This window comes from Ambystoma mexicanum, chromosome 5p (genome assembly GCF_040938575.1).
Source record: "Ambystoma mexicanum isolate Mex_15411 chromosome 5p, UKY_AmexF1_1, whole genome shotgun sequence".
Classification (NCBI taxonomy): Eukaryota; Metazoa; Chordata; class Amphibia; order Caudata; family Ambystomatidae; genus Ambystoma; species Ambystoma mexicanum.
Genome location: NC_090930.1, coordinates 742,733,964 through 742,749,814, shown reverse-complemented (window position 1 = coordinate 742,749,814; position 15,851 = coordinate 742,733,964). Strand labels below are relative to the sequence as shown.

Below are 15,851 nucleotides of genomic sequence, written 5' to 3'. Positions count from 1 at the left end.
CCATTGGGTCACAGATTGAGCATGTTTCTTAACATTGAGTTAAGTTTGAAAATTTCAAATCTTTTATGTATGTTTCCGATGCAGATCTGCCCATCGACTCAGAATGACCTCACTGTTCATACATTTAAAAAAAATGCATAAAGGTTAAGGTGCTAGGCACAAAAGTGGATTTTTATGAAAAGTTATGCCAGAGAGTGAGAGCAAAAATGAATACCCTACACCACTAACCTTATGAATATTACTATCTTTGGCCTATAATTTAAGACAACAAGGAGACAAAGTGTGTTAGAGCAAGAGAGAGGTTCCACCGAGACTTGAACTCGGATCGCTGGATTCAAAGTCCAAAGTGCTAACCATTACACCATGGAACCCTTGTTGAGCAGAGCTTCATAAGGGCAATGAGAATATAGGGCACAGTCAAGATTTTTACTGACCTATAGTAACCGTTTACTGATATTATATCGAAGCAGCACTGTTGCTGTTGGATGCTGTGCAATCGCAAAGTACTGGCTTCATGTCTCATTTGGATCAAATTCTTCCTCTGGATTCTAATGATATAGGAATATTACATATTTTCTCTGATGTGCTCTGTTTTTCCAGAATGAAGTGCATCATGCTACTGAATATGTGGGTTCCATGGTGTAATGGTTAGCACTCTGGACTCTGAATCCAGCGATCCGAGTTCAAGTCTCGGTGGGACCTTGGGGCTGCTTCTCTTTTAGAGTTGCCTTTCATTTGCAGATAGATATAACAGCAATAGCTTTGCTTTACAGCCCACTTTGATGGCAGTCTTCTTTGACCAAAGAATATTAATAGTTTCTGGGGATGACTCTCTTTTGCCACAAAGAAACTGCCCACTCTCATATCTCCAAAGCTCCAAGGTATAATGGCTATTAAACTGGCTTTTGATCTCAGCGATTTGCATTGAAAGCCCAGGAGGCCCCTAAAATCAGTTGAATTGTTTCCTGATAATTTAGAGTTTATTTCTTCTTTCGAGAAAGGTGTGATCCAAATAAAGTAAGTACATTTAAACAAGGGCACTTGATCAGTAAATGCACTACTTTCTAGAACTCATAACTCTTGTAAGTTATAAAAAGTTTGCTCTCCATACAGTTTGTCAACTCAAAGAATTACATTTTTTACACATTTAATAAGACCATCAAATTGCTTGAAACATAGGAATGATTGTGAAAGTGAATATGATTCACCAAAATAATTGTATAACATTTTTTAATGTTAATAAAATAGGGCTTTTTCCAATCTTTTCACATCAATGTTGTTTCTGCATGTTCCAGTGAGCAGAGAATCTACTGCACATAGTGTATACATTTTTCTTTTCATAGAGTTAAGGTTGGACATTATTCATCTGTGGAAAATGTTTCTGAGAGATATCTGGGTGCCCACTCTGATTGACCTTAGGGATTGTACATTAACGATATGTAGTTGCATCACTGTATTGGTATCAGGCACCAAAGTGCATTTAAATGTAATGTCGTGCAGAGAGAGTCGACTGAACTTCTGAATATTAACTCTGTTGAATTGTAATTTGAGAAATTAGAAAATGGAGTGTAAGAGCAAGATAACGGTCCCACCGAGACTTGAACTTGGATCGTTGGATTCAAAGTCCAAAGTGCTAACCATTACACCATGGAACCCTTGCAAGATGCACCTGAGAGCGTTGAATCAGAAATGGCAATATAGAGCACATTTACAATTTTTACAGATTCATAGTCCCAATTGACTGATATCATACAAACACAGCGATGTTGTCGATTGACGTTGTGCTATAGCAATCTCTGTGCTTTATAGAGCATGTAGATCAAATTCTTCCTCTTGAGGCATATGATTAAGCAATATTAAATATTGTTTCTGACTGCCTCTGTTTTGGCATAATGAAGTTCAGCATTTGCGGAAGTATTTAGGTTCCATGGTCTAATGGTTAGTAGGCTGGACTCTGAATTTAGTAATCTGACATGTTATAGCTATATTTTGTTTTCCTTTGGGTGTATTGTCATTTTATGCACATAGATTTCCTAGCAGTGGCTGTGATGAATAGTTCAATTTGATAGCAGCTTCCTTTTGAGAATTTGAAAAAAAAAGAATTAAATAGTCTCTCTGGATGACTCTGCTTTGATTTCTATGTGCACATCCCTTTTGCGTTTCAGAGGGATTGACCAACATACACAACAGTGCTTGGAAGACCTCTTCCTCCCTCATGGCATGTAAAGCTAACCTCTCTCCTACCGTGTGTTTTTTTACTTTTTAACTTCCCCTTCCGAGTCATGATCATGTAACTGAATTTACATTTTTAGATTTTAACTGCAGTAGTTGCTTGTTTTTCATTTTTATTTTTTGTGTACGCATACATCCCTTTTTGTGGGGAGGGGGGAGTGATGTCTGTTTACTTATATTAGCTAATATAGGTCATTTTATGTCCGCTTACAATATGTGTCAGGATTTTTTATGTCGTTTCCAATCAATGTCTAATATCAAGTGGTTTGCAGCAGTCATACAAAGGCACGTAACACCCCCAAAACACCTACATAAATTAGAAATACTCCGGAAGAGTACTCAGTTTATGAAAAGGCGGTGAATCCCAAACAGAACTGTAAATGTAAGCTAGCAAGCAGACCGTGCACCCCTGTTTGGAACTATGACCTGTGTGTTGCCCTCTATTAACAGAACAATGTAACTGCAACCCATGTCACATAAAATAGAAAGTAGAGATTATGCAAATTAACTCCCAGAAAAGCCTGGTGTCACCCCTAAAGGTGTCATGCTTTTCACACCAAGAAACATCCACACATAGATCCCTGCGAACCTCAAAAACGTACAGGAAACCCTGTCCAGCGCTTTGCTCCCAGAGGAGATAAGGTTGAAAAACCACTCTATGTTAAAAGTGTCCATAATCCATGCCAGCTGCCCTGTCTATAGAACCTGGCCGTTCGGGGCCTAGGGCCATGAGTGGAAGGGTTTAACCTGCCTGGGTTCTTGGGCATGGTTTCATCATGCCTCAGTTTACAATGGCACTCTGCCACTTTGTCAGGCTTTAAAGAAGCCTGACTCCTGCAGAGCAAAAGATCTGATTATTTCCTTACATGTTTTGTACGTAAGAATGCGGATGGTGCTCTGAGCCTCCTATGGTGGTTATTAAGCATGGTATACACACCATAGCATGTAACTGTGCCTACAAATGGAACATTTTGTTCATTTATTAGGGAGTTGTGAAAATGGCAAAATCAAATTGCCATTATTGACACAGACCAGCTGCCGCTGTCCGGACATTTCGTCGAAAGACATTTCGTCGAAAGACATTTGGTCGACGTAATTTGGTCGAAAGCCAAATGGTCGATTTTTTAATTTATATATATATATATTTTTTAGGTTGTAGTTTAGGGAAAAAAAGGGGTTTTTTTAGAAAAAAAGGGGGTTGGCGGGGACCCCCCCAACCCCCACCCCCCAAAAAAAAAATGTGAAAATAAAAAACAAAAGCAATTCGACCATTTGGTTTTCGACCAAATGGTTTCGACCATTTGTCCTGTCGACAAATTTTTTTCGACGAAATGTCTTGCAACCCAGCTGCCGACTGTTGCTATTGACAGGAGTTCCAGGTGTATAAACTGAGGAGATCACCAGTTCAATTACCTGTGAACGCATTTTGAAGCTCATTCACAACCAGTTCATGCCCGTTCTCTCCATTTTGGCTTTCTGGCTGGCCGAGGGGCCCTTCAGTAATGTTCTTTGCTAACCATTACACCATGGGCCCCTTGCTGGTGCAACCTGACAGAGTTGTAACAGAAATGAGAATCGAGATCTCATGCATCATTTTAACAAACTCATATTCCTAGCCCACGGATATTATGCAAATGTGGAACTGTTTAGTTGGTTGTTGCGCAATAGCAAACTCTTTGCTTTACAGCTCATTTGGATAGGATTCTTCCTCTGGAGGCATAAGATAAAAGAATATTGCATACATTCTCTAAAAGGCGCTTTTTTTGCTGCAATGACGTTCATCATGTCACTAAGTATGTAGGTTCCATGGTGTAATGGTTAGCACTCTGGACTCTGAATCCAGCGATCCGAGTTCAAATCTCGGTGGGACCTTGGGAATTACTGTGTTTGTTTTCCTCTCAGTGTCTTGTTTTAATAGCAATGACGCTGCTGTGTCGCCCACTTTCATAGCATTATTCCCTGGGTGCATTTGAAAAAAGAAAGATTTTCCATGGATGACGCTCTTTAGCCACAATGAAACCCACCACTTTCTGTGGTGTGAAAGACCCATGGTGTAATGGTAGCACCCTGGAGGTTGAATCCAATAATTTGCATTCAAATCTCTGTAAGAGTTTACCATCAGTCGAACCTTTCCCTTATCGTTTATTGTGGATGTCTTCTTTGAAGAAAGGTATGATCCAACTAAAGTAAGTACATTCACGAATGGGCCCTTGGTCGGTACAAACAGTATTTATACACCTCAGGCCTTTTGTGAATTAAGAAAAGTGTGTTCTTCGTTCTATTTTTCATCTCAAACTGATACCTTCATTTTACAAACATGTAAAGACTGTTAAGACGCTTGATTAATATCATTGATTCTGAATGTGGTCGCTTTTCATAGGATTAACCCTTTAACAATTTTGAAAGAGAATGGCGATACAATAGAGCTGCTTTTCCCAAAATGGTATTATTAATGTTGTTGCTGCATCTTCAAGTAAAAAGAGAATCCATTGGGTCACAGATTGAGCATGTTTCTTAACATTGAGTTAAGTTTGAAAATTTCAAATCTTTTATGTATGTTTCCGATGCAGATCTGCCCATCGACTCAGAATGACCTCACTGTTCATACATTTAAAAAAAATGCATAAAGGCTAAGGTGCTAGGCACAAAAGTGGATTTTTATGAAAAGTTATGCCAGAGAGTGAGAGCGAAAATGAATACCCTACACCACTAACCTTATGAATATTACTATCTTTGGCCTATAATTTAAGACAACAAGGAGACAAAGTGTGTTAGAGCAAGAGAGAGGTTCCACCGAGACTTGAACTCGGATCGCTGGATTCAAAGTCCAAAGTGCTAACCATTACACCATGGAACCCTTGTTGATCAGAGCTTCATAAGGGCAATGAGAATATAGGGCACAGTCAAGATTTTTACTGACCTATAGTAACCGTTTACTGATATTATATCGAAGCAGCACTGTTGCTGTTGGATGCTGTGCAATCGCAAAGTATTGGCTTCATGTCTCATTTGGATCAAATTCTTCCTCTGGAGTCTAATGATATAGGAATATTACATATTTTCTCTGATGTGCTCTGTTTTTCCAGAATGAAGTGCATCATGCTACTGAATATGTGGGTTCCATGGTGTAATGGTTAGCACTCTGGACTCTGAATCCAGCGATCCGAGTTCAAGTCTCGGTGGGACCTTGGGGCTGCTTCTCTTTTAGAGTTGCCTTTCATTTGCAGATAGATATAACAGCAATAGCTTTGCTTTACAGCCCACTTTGATGGCAGTCTTCTTTGACCAAAGAATATTAATAGTTTCTGGGGATGACTCTCTTTTGCCACAAAGAAACTGCCCACTCTCATATCTCCAAAGCTCCAAGGTATAATGGCTATTAAACTGGCTTTTGATCTCAGCGATTTGCATTGAAAGCCCAGGAGGCCCCTAAAATCAGTTGAATTGTTTCCTGATAATTTAGAGTTTATTTCTTCTTTCGAGAAAGGTGTGATCCAAATAAAGTAAGTACATTTAAACAAGGGCACTTGATCAGTAAATGCACTACTTTCTAGAACTCATAACTCTTGTAAGTTATAAAAAGTTTGCTCTCCATACAGTTTGTCAACTCAAACAATTACATTTTTTACACATTTAATAAGACCATCAAATTGCTTGAAACATAGGAATGATTGTGAAAGTGAATATGATTCACCAAAATAATTGTATAACATTTTTTAATGTTAATAAAATAGGGCTTTTTCCAATCTTTTCACATCAATGTTGTTTCTGCATGTTCCAGTGAGCAGAGAATCTACTGCACATAGTGTATACATTTTTCTTTTCATAGAGTTAAGGTTGGACATTATTCATCTGTGGAAAATGTTTCTGAGAGATATCTGGGTGCCCACTCTGATTGACCTTAGGGATTGTACATTAACGATATGTAGTTGCATCACTGTATTGGTATCAGGCACCAAAGTGCATTTAAATGTAATGTCGTGCAGAGAGAGTCGACTGAACTTCTGAATATTAACTCTGTTGAATTGTAATTTGAGAAATTAGAAAATGGAGTGTAAGAGCAAGATAACGGTCCCACCGAGACTTGAACTCGGATCGTTGGATTCAAAGTCCAAAGTGCTAACCATTACACCATGGAATCCTTGCAAGATGCACCTGAGAGCGTTGAATCAGAAATGGCAATATAGAGCACATTTACAATTTTTACAGATTCATAGTCCCAATTGACTGATATCATACAAACACAGCGATGTTGTCGATTGACGTTGTGCTATAGCAATCTCTGTGCTTTATAGAGCATGTAGATCAAATTCTTCCTCTTGAGGCATATGATTAAGCAATATTAAATATTGTTTCTGACTGCCTCTGTTTTGGCATAATGAAGTTCAGCATTTGCGGAAGTATTTAGGTTCCATGGTCTAATGGTTAGTAGGCTGGACTCTGAATTTAGTAATCTGACATGTTATAGCTATATTTTGTTTTCCTTTGGGTGTATTGTCATTTTATGCACATAGATTTCCTAGCAGTGGCTGTGATGAATAGTTCAATTTGATAGCAGCTTCCTTTTGAGAATTTGAAAAAAAAAGAATTAAATAGTCTCTCTGGATGACTCTGCTTTGATTTCTATGTGCACATCCCTTTTGCGTTTCAGAGGGATTGACCAACATACACAACAGTGCTTGGAAGACCTCTTCCTCCCTCATGGCATGTAAAGCTAACCTCTCTCCTACCTTGTGTTTTTTTACTTTTTAACTTCCCCTTCCGAGTCATGATCATGTAACTGAATTTACATTTTTAGATTTTAACTGCAGTAGTTGCTTGTTTTTCATTTTTATTTTTTGTGTACGCATACATCCCTTTTTGTGGGGAGGGGGGAGTGATGTCTGTTTACTTATATTAGCTAATATAGGTCATTTTATGTCCGCTTACAATATGTGTCAGGATTTTTTATGTCGTTTCCAATCAATGTCTAATATCAAGTGGTTTGCAGCAGTCATACCAAGGCACGTAACACCCCCAAAACACCTACATAAATTAGAAATACTCCGGAAGAGTACTCAGTTTATGAAAAGGCGGTGAATCCCAAACAGAACTGTAAATGTAAGCTAGCAAGCAGACCGTGCACCCCTGTTTGGAACTATGACCTGTGTGTTGCCCTCTATTAACAGAACAATGTAACTGCAACCCATGTCACATAAAATAGAAAGTAGAGATTATGCAAATTAACTCCCAGAAAAGCCTGGTGTCACCCCAAAAGGTGTCATGCTTTTCACACCAAGAAACATCCACACATAGATCCCTGCGAACCTCAAAAACGTACAGGAAACCCTGTCCAGCGCTTTGCTCCCAGAGGAGATAAGGTTGAAAAACCACTCTATGTTAAAAGTGTCCTTAATCCATGCCAGCTGCCCTGTCTATAGAACCTGGCCGTTCGGGGCCTAGGGGCATGAGTGGAAGGGTTTAACCTGCCTGGGTTCTTGGGCATGGTTTCATCATGCCTCAGTTTACAATGGCACTCTGCCACTTTGTCAGGCTTTAAAGAAGCCTGACTCCTGCAGAGCAAAAGATCTGATTATTTCCTTACATGTTTTGTACGTAAGAATGCGGATGGTGCTCTGAGCCTCCTATGGTGGTTATTAAGCATGGTATACATACCATAGCATGTAACTGTGCCTACAAATGGAACATTTTGTTCATTTATTAGGGAGTTGTGAAAATGGCAAAATCAAATTGCCATTATTGACACAGACCAGCTGCCGCTGTCCGGACATTTCGTCGAAAGACATTTCGTCGAAAGACATTTGGTCGACGTAATTTGGTCGAAAGCCAAATGGTCGATTTTTTAATTTATATATATATATATTTTTTAGGTTGTAGTTTAGGGAAAAAAGGGGTTTTTTTAGAAAAAAAGGGGGTTGGCGGGGACCCCCCCAACCCCGACCCCCCAAAAAAAAAATGTGAAAATAAAAAACAAAAGCAATTCGACCATTTGGTTTTCGACCAAATGGTTTCGACCATTTGTCCTGTCGACAAATTTTTTTCGACGAAATGTCTTGCAACCCAGCTGCCGACTGTTGCTATTGACAGGAGTTCCAGGTGTATAAACTGAGGAGATCACCAGTTCAATTACCTGTGAACGCATTTTGAAGCTCATTCACAACCAGTTCATGCCCGTTCTCTCCATTTTGGCTTTCTGGCTGGCCGAGGGGCCCTTCAGTAATGTTCTTTGCTAACCATTACACCATGGGCCCCTTGCTGGTGCAACCTGACAGAGTTGTAACAGAAATGAGAATCGAGATCTCATGCATCATTTTAACAAACTCATATTCCTAGCCCACGGATATTATGCAAATGTGGATCTGTTTAGTTGGTTGTTGCGCAATAGCAAACTCTTTGCTTTACAGCTCATTTGGATAGGATTCTTCCTCTGGAGGCATAAGATAAAAGAATATTGCATACATTCTCTAAAAGGCTCTTTTTTTGCTGCAATGACGTTCATCATGTCACTAAGTATGTAGGTTCCATGGTGTAATGGTTAGCACTCTGGACTCTGAATCCAGCGATCCGAGTTCAAATCTCGGTGGGACCTTGGGAATTACTGTGTTTGTTTTCCTCTCAGTGTCTTGTTTTAATAGCAATGACGCTGCTGTGTCGCCCACTTTCATAGCATTATTCCCTGGGTGCATTTGAAAAAAGAAAGATTTTCCATGGATGAGGCTCTTTAGCCACAATGAAACCCACCACTTTCTGTGGTGTGAAAGACCCATGGTGTAATGGTAGCACCCTGGAGGTTGAATCCAATAATTTGCATTCAAATCTCTGTAAGAGTTTACCATCAGTCGAACCTTTCCCTTATCGTTTATTGTGGATGTCTTCTTTGAAGAAAGGTATGATCCAACTAAAGTAAGTACATTCACGAATGGGCCCTTGGTCGGTACAAACAGTATTTATACACCTCAGGCCTTTTGTGAATTAAGAAAAGTGTGTTCTTCGTTCTATTTTTCATCTCAAACTGATACCTTCATTTTACAAACATGTAAAGACTGTTAAGACGCTTGATTAATATCATTGATTCTGAATGTGGTCGCTTTTCATAGGATTAACCCTTTAACAATTTTGAAAGAGAATGGCGATACAATAGAGCTGCTTTTCCCAAAATGGTATTATTAATGTTGTTGCTGCATCTTCAAGTAAAAAGAGAATCCATTGGGTCACAGATTGAGCATGTTTCTTAACATTGAGTTAAGTTTGAAAATTTCAAATCTTTTATGTATGTTTCCGATGCAGATCTGCCCATTGACTCAGAATGACCTCACTGTTCATACATTTAAAAAACATGCATAAAGGTTAAGGTGCTAGGCACAAAAGTGGATTTTTATGAAAAGTTATGCCAGAGAGTGAGAGCGAAAATGAATACCCTACACCACTAACCTTATGAATATTACTATCTTTGGCCTATAATTTAAGACAACAAGGAGACAAAGTGTGTTAGAGCAAGAGAGAGGTTCCACCGAGACTTGAACTCGGATCGCTGGATTCAAAGTCCAAAGTGCTAACCATTACACCATGGAACCCTTGTTGAGCAGAGCTTCATAAGGGCAATGAGAATATAGGGCACAGTCAAGATTTTTACTGACCTATAGTAACCGTTTACTGATATTATATCGAAGCAGCACTGTTGCTGTTGGATGCTGTGCAATCGCAAAGTACTGGCTTCATGTCTCATTTGGATCAAATTCTTCCTCTGGAGTCTAATGATATAGGAATATTACATATTTTCTCTGATGTGCTCTGTTTTTCCAGAATGAAGTGCATCATGCTACTGAATATGTGGGTTCCATGGTGTAATGGTTAGCACTCTGGACTCTGAATCCAGCGATCCGAGTTCAAGTCTCGGTGGGACCTTGGGGCTGCTTCTCTTTTAGAGTTGCCTTTCATTTGCAGATAGATATAACAGCAATAGCTTTGCTTTACAGCCCACTTTGATGGCAGTCTTCTTTGACCAAAGAATATTAATAGTTTCTGGGGATGACTCTCTTTTGCCACAAAGAAACTGCCCACTCTCATATCTCCAAAGCTCCAAGGTATAATGGCTATTAAACTGGCTTTTGATCTCAGCGATTTGCATTGAAAGCCCAGGAGGCCCCTAAAATCAGTTGAATTGTTTCCTGATAATTTAGAGTTTATTTCTTCTTTCGAGAAAGGTGTGATCCAAATAAAGTAAGTACATTTAAACAAGGGCACTTGATCAGTAAATGCACTACTTTCTAGAACTCATAACTCTTGTAAGTTATAAAAAGTTTGCTCTCCATACAGTTTGTCAACTCAAAGAATTACATTTTTTACACATTTAATAAGACCATCAAATTGCTTGAAACATAGGAATGATTGTGAAAGTGAATATGATTCACCAAAATAATTGTATAACATTTTTTAATGTTAATAAAATAGGGCTTTTTCCAATCTTTTCACATCAATGTTGTTTCTGCATGTTCCAGTGAGCAGAGAATCTACTGCACATAGTGTGTACATTTTTCTTTTCATAGAGTTAAGGTTGGACATTATTCATCTGTGGAAAATGTTTCTGAGAGATATCTGGGTGCCCACTCTGATTGACCTTAGGGATTGTACATTAACGATATGTAGTTGCATCACTGTATTGGTATCAGGCACCAAAGTACATTTAAATGGAATGTCGTGCAGAGAGAGTCGACTGAACTTCTGAATATTAACTCTGTTGAATTGTAATTTGAGAAATTAGAAAATGGAGTGTAAGAGCAAGATAACGGTCCCACCGAGACTTGAACTCGGATCGTTGGATTCAAAGTCCAAAGTGCTAACCATTACACCATGGAACCCTTGCAAGATACACCTGAGAGTGTTGAATCAGAAATGGCAATATAGAGCACATTTACAATTTTTACAGATTCATAGTCCCAATTGACTGATATCATACAAACACAGCGATGTTGTCGATTGACGTTGTGCTATAGCAATCTCTGTGCTTTATAGAGCATGTAGATCAAATTCTTCCTCTTGAGGCATATGATTAAGCAATATTAAATATTGTTTCTGACTGCCTCTGTTTTGGCATAATGAAGTTCAGCATTTGCGGAAGTATTTGGGTTCCATGGTCTAATGGTTAGTAGGCTGGACTCTGAATTTAGTAATCTGACATGTTATAGCTATATTTTGTTTTCCTTTGGGTGTATTGTCATTTTATGCACATAGATTTCCTAGCAGTGGCTGTGATGAATAGTTCAATTTGATAGCAGCTTCCTTTTGAGAATTTGAAAAAAAAAGAATTAAATAGTCTCTCTGGATGACTCTGCTTTGATTTCTATGTGCACATCCCTTTTGCGTTTCAGAGGGATTGACCAACATACACAACAGTGCTTGGAAGACCTCTTCCTCCCTCATGGCATGTAAAGCTAACCTCTCTCCTACCTTGTGTTTTTTTACTTTTTAACTTCCCCTTCCGAGTCATGATCATGTAACTGAATTTACATTTTTAGATTTTAACTGCAGTAGTTGCTTGTTTTTCATTTTTATTTTTTGTGTACGCATACATCCCTTTTTGTGGGGAGGGGGGAGTGATGTCTGTTTACTTATATTAGCTAATATAGGTCATTTTATGTCCGCTTACAATATGTGTCAGGATTTTTTATGTCGTTTCCAATCAATGTCTAATATCAAGTGGTTTGCAGCAGTCATACAAAGGCACGTAACACCCCCAAAACACCTACATAAATTAGAAATACTCCAGAAGAGTACTCAGTTTATGAAAAGGCGGTGAATCCCAAATAGAACTGTAAATGTAAGCTAGCAAGCAGACCGTGCACCCCTGTTTGGAACTATGACCTGTGTGTTGCCCTCTATTAACAGAACAATGTAACTGCAGCCCATGTCACATAAAATAGAAAGTAGAGATTATGCAAATTAACTCCCAGAAGAGCCTGGTGTCACCCCAAAAGGTGTCATGCTTTTCACACCAAGAAACATCCACACATAGATCCCTGCGAACCTCAAAAACGTACAGGAAACCCTGTCCAGCGCTTTGCTCCCAGAGGAGATAAGGTTGAAAAACCACCCTATGTTAAAAGTGTCCATAATCCATGCCAGCTGCCCTGTCTATAGAACCTGGCCGTTCGTGGCCGTTCGTGGCCTAGGGGCATGAGTGGAAGGGTTTAACCTGCCTGGGTTCTTGGGCATGGTTTCATCATGCCTCAGTTTACAATGGCACTCTGCCACCTTGTCAGGCTTTAAAGAAGCCTGACTCTTGCAGAGCAAAAGATCTGATTATTTCCTTACATGTTTTGTACGTAAGAATGCGGATGGTGCTCTGAGCCTCCTATGGTGGTTATTAAGCATGGTATACATACCATAGCATGTAACTGTGCCTACAAATGGAACATTTTGTTCATTTATTAGGGAGTTGTGAAAATGGCAAAATCAAATTGCCATTATTGACACAGACCAGCTGCCGCTGTCCGGACATTTCGTCGAAAGACATTTCGTCGAAAGACATTTGGTCGACGTAATTTGGTCGAAAGCCAAATGGTCGATTTTTTAATTTATATATATATATATTTTTTAGGTTGTAGTTTAGGGAAAAAAAGGGGTTTTTTTAGAAAAAAAGGGGGTTGGCGGGGACCCCCCCAACCCCCACCCCCCAAAAAAAAAATGTGAAAATAAAAAACAAAAGCAATTTGACCATTTGGTTTTCGACCAAATGGTTTCGACCATTTGTCCTGTCGACAAATTTTTTTCGACGAAATGTCTTGCAACCCAGCTGCCGACTGTTGCTATTGACAGGAGTTCCAGGTGTATAAACTGAGGAGATCACCAGTTCAATTACCTGTGAACGCATTTTGAAGCTCATTCACAACCAGTTCATGCCCGTTCTCTCCATTTTGGCTTTCTGGCTGGCCGAGGGGCCCTTCAGTAATGTTCTTTGCTAACCATTACACCATGGGCCCCTTGCTGGTGCAACCTGACAGAGTTGTAACAGAAATGAGAATCGAGATCTCATGCATCATTTTAACAAACTCATATTCCTAGCCCACGGATATTATGCAAATGTGGATCTGTTTAGTTGGTTGTTGCGCAATAGCAAACTCTTTGGTTTACAGCTCATTTGGATAGGATTCTTCCTCTGGAGGCATAAGATAAAAGAATATTGCATACATTCTCTAAAAGGCGCTTTTTTTGCTGCAATGACGTTCATCATGTCACTAAGTATGTAGGTTCCATGGTGTAATGGTTAGCACTCTGGACTCTGAATCCAGCGATCCGAGTTCAAATCTCGGTGGGACCTTGGGAATTACTGTGTTTGTTTTCCTCTCAGTGTCTTGTTTTAATAGCAATGACGCTGCTGTGTCGCCCACTTTCATAGCATTATTCCCTGGGTGCATTTGAAAAAAGAAAGATTTTCCATGGATGACGCTCTTTAGCCACAATGAAACCCACCACTTTCTGTGGTGTGAAAGACCCATGGTGTAATGGTAGCACCCTGGAGGTTGAATCCAATAATTTGCATTCAAATCTCTGTAAGAGTTTACCATCAGTCGAACCTTTCCCTTATCGTTTATTGTGGATGTCTTCTTTGAAGAAAGGTATGATCCAACTAAAGTAAGTACATTCACGAATGGGCCCTTGGTCGGTACAAACAGTATTTATACACCTCAGGCCTTTTGTGAATTAAGAAAAGTGTGTTCTTCGTTCTATTTTTCATCTCAAACTGATACCTTCATTTTACAAACATGTAAAGACTGTTAAGACGCTTGATTAATATCATTGATTCTGAATGTGGTCGCTTTTCATAGGATTAACCCTTTAACAATTTTGAAAGAGAATGGCGATACAATAGAGCTGCTTTTCCCAAAATGGTATTATTAATGTTGTTGCTGCCTCTTCAAGTAAAAAGAGAATCCATTGGGTCACAGATTGAGCATGTTTCTTAACATTGAGTTAAGTTTGAAAATTTCAAATCTTTTATGTATGTTTCCGATGCAGATCTGCCCATCGACTCAGAATGACCTCACTGTTCATACATTTAAAAAAAATGCATAAAGGTTAAGGTGCTAGGCACAAAAGTGGATTTTTATGAAAAGTTATGCCAGAGAGTGAGAGCGAAAATGAATACCCTACACCACTAACCTTATGAATATTACTATCTTTGGCCTATAATTTAAGACAACAAGGAGACAAAGTGTGTTAGAGCAAGAGAGAGGTTCCACCGAGACTTGAACTCGGATCACTGGATTCAAAGTCCAAAGCGCTAACCATTACACCATGGAACCCTTGTTGAGCAGAGCTTCATAAGGGCAATGAGAATATAGGGCACAGTCAAGATTTTTACTGACCTATAGTAACCGTTTACTGATATTATATCGAAGCAGCACTGTTGCTGTTGGATGCTGTGCAATCGCAAAGTACTGGCTTCATGTCTCATTTGGATCAAATTCTTCCTCTGGAGTCTAATGATATAGGAATATTACATATTTTCTCTGATGTGCTCTGTTTTTCCAGAATGAAGTGCATCATGCTACTGAATATGTGGGTTCCATGGTGTAATGGTTAGCACTCTGGACTCTGAATCCAGCGATCCGAGTTCAAGTCTCGGTGGGACCTTGGGGCTGCTTCTCTTTTAGAGTTGCCTTTCATTTGCAGATAGATATAACAGCAATAGCTTTGCTTTACAGCCCACTTTGATGGCAGTCTTCTTTGACCAAAGAATATTAATAGTTTCTGGGGATGACTCTCTTTTGCCACAAAGAAACTGCCCACTCTCATATCTCCAAAGCTCCAAGGTATAATGGCTATTAAACTGGCTTTTGATCTCAGCGATTTGCATTGAAAGCCCAGGAGGCCCCTAAAATCAGTTGAATTGTTTCCTGATAATTTAGAGTTTATTTCTTCTTTCGAGAAAGGTGTGATCCAAATAAAGTAAGTACATTTAAACAAGGGCACTTGATCAGTAAATGCACTACTTTCTAGAACTCATAACTCTTGTAAGTTATAAAAAGTTTGCTCTCCATACAGTTTGTCAACTCAAAGAATTACATTTTTTACACATTTAATAAGACCATCAAATTGCTTGAAACATAGGAATGATTGTGAAAGTGAATATGATTCACCAAAATAATTGTATAACATTTTTTAATGTTAATAAAATAGGGCTTTTTCCAATCTTTTCACATCAATGTTGTTTCTGCATGTTCCAGTGAGCAGAGAATCTACTGCACATAGTGTGTACATTTTTCTTTTCATAGAGTTAAGGTTGGACATTATTCATCTGTGGAAAATGTTTCTGAGAGATATCTGGGTGCCCACTCTGATTGACCTTAGGGATTGTACATTAACGATATGTAGTTGCATCACTGTATTGGTATCAGGCACCAAAGTACATTTAAATGGAATGTCGTGCAGAGAGAGTCGACTGAACTTCTGAATATTAACTCTGTTGAATTGTAATTTGAGAAATTAGAAAATGGAGTGTAAGAGCAAGATAACGGTCCCACCGAGACTTGAACTCGGATCGTTGGATTCAAAGTCCAAAGTGCTAACCATTACACCATGGAACCCTTGCAAGATACACCTGAGAGTGTTGAATCAGA

At 39.1% G+C, this 15,851-nt stretch overlaps 15 non-coding genes across 15 annotated transcripts; 7 read left to right on the top strand and 8 right to left on the bottom strand.

Moving 5' to 3' along the window:
- Window positions 1–299: 299 nt before the first annotated feature.
- TRNAQ-UUG (transfer RNA glutamine (anticodon UUG)) lies at window positions 300–371 on the bottom strand. The gene has a single exon. It is a non-coding gene; the product is annotated as a tRNA-Gln (tRNA).
- Window positions 372–630: 259 nt separating this feature from the next.
- Window positions 631–702, top strand: TRNAQ-CUG (transfer RNA glutamine (anticodon CUG)). Its single transcript has one exon. It is a non-coding gene; the product is annotated as a tRNA-Gln (tRNA).
- An 881-nt stretch (window positions 703–1,583) lies between these two features.
- On the bottom strand, window positions 1,584–1,655 carry TRNAQ-UUG (transfer RNA glutamine (anticodon UUG)). Its single transcript has one exon. It is a non-coding gene; the product is annotated as a tRNA-Gln (tRNA).
- A 2,377-nt stretch (window positions 1,656–4,032) lies between these two features.
- On the top strand, window positions 4,033–4,104 carry TRNAQ-CUG (transfer RNA glutamine (anticodon CUG)). Its single transcript has one exon. It is a non-coding gene; the product is annotated as a tRNA-Gln (tRNA).
- A 913-nt stretch (window positions 4,105–5,017) lies between these two features.
- On the bottom strand, window positions 5,018–5,089 carry TRNAQ-UUG (transfer RNA glutamine (anticodon UUG)). Its single transcript has one exon. It is a non-coding gene; the product is annotated as a tRNA-Gln (tRNA).
- Window positions 5,090–5,348: 259 nt separating this feature from the next.
- On the top strand, window positions 5,349–5,420 carry TRNAQ-CUG (transfer RNA glutamine (anticodon CUG)). Its single transcript has one exon. It is a non-coding gene; the product is annotated as a tRNA-Gln (tRNA).
- An 881-nt stretch (window positions 5,421–6,301) lies between these two features.
- Window positions 6,302–6,374, bottom strand: TRNAQ-UUG (transfer RNA glutamine (anticodon UUG)). The gene has a single exon. It is a non-coding gene; the product is annotated as a tRNA-Gln (tRNA).
- Window positions 6,375–8,749: 2,375 nt separating this feature from the next.
- TRNAQ-CUG (transfer RNA glutamine (anticodon CUG)) lies at window positions 8,750–8,821 on the top strand. The gene has a single exon. It is a non-coding gene; the product is annotated as a tRNA-Gln (tRNA).
- Window positions 8,822–9,734: 913 nt separating this feature from the next.
- Window positions 9,735–9,806, bottom strand: TRNAQ-UUG (transfer RNA glutamine (anticodon UUG)). Its single transcript has one exon. It is a non-coding gene; the product is annotated as a tRNA-Gln (tRNA).
- A 259-nt stretch (window positions 9,807–10,065) lies between these two features.
- TRNAQ-CUG (transfer RNA glutamine (anticodon CUG)) lies at window positions 10,066–10,137 on the top strand. The gene has a single exon. It is a non-coding gene; the product is annotated as a tRNA-Gln (tRNA).
- Window positions 10,138–11,018: 881 nt separating this feature from the next.
- On the bottom strand, window positions 11,019–11,090 carry TRNAQ-UUG (transfer RNA glutamine (anticodon UUG)). The gene has a single exon. It is a non-coding gene; the product is annotated as a tRNA-Gln (tRNA).
- Window positions 11,091–13,477: 2,387 nt separating this feature from the next.
- TRNAQ-CUG (transfer RNA glutamine (anticodon CUG)) lies at window positions 13,478–13,549 on the top strand. Its single transcript has one exon. It is a non-coding gene; the product is annotated as a tRNA-Gln (tRNA).
- Window positions 13,550–14,462: 913 nt separating this feature from the next.
- On the bottom strand, window positions 14,463–14,534 carry TRNAQ-UUG (transfer RNA glutamine (anticodon UUG)). The gene has a single exon. It is a non-coding gene; the product is annotated as a tRNA-Gln (tRNA).
- Window positions 14,535–14,793: 259 nt separating this feature from the next.
- TRNAQ-CUG (transfer RNA glutamine (anticodon CUG)) lies at window positions 14,794–14,865 on the top strand. The gene has a single exon. It is a non-coding gene; the product is annotated as a tRNA-Gln (tRNA).
- An 881-nt stretch (window positions 14,866–15,746) lies between these two features.
- Window positions 15,747–15,818, bottom strand: TRNAQ-UUG (transfer RNA glutamine (anticodon UUG)). The gene has a single exon. It is a non-coding gene; the product is annotated as a tRNA-Gln (tRNA).
- Between the last annotated feature and the right edge of the window lie 33 nt (window positions 15,819–15,851).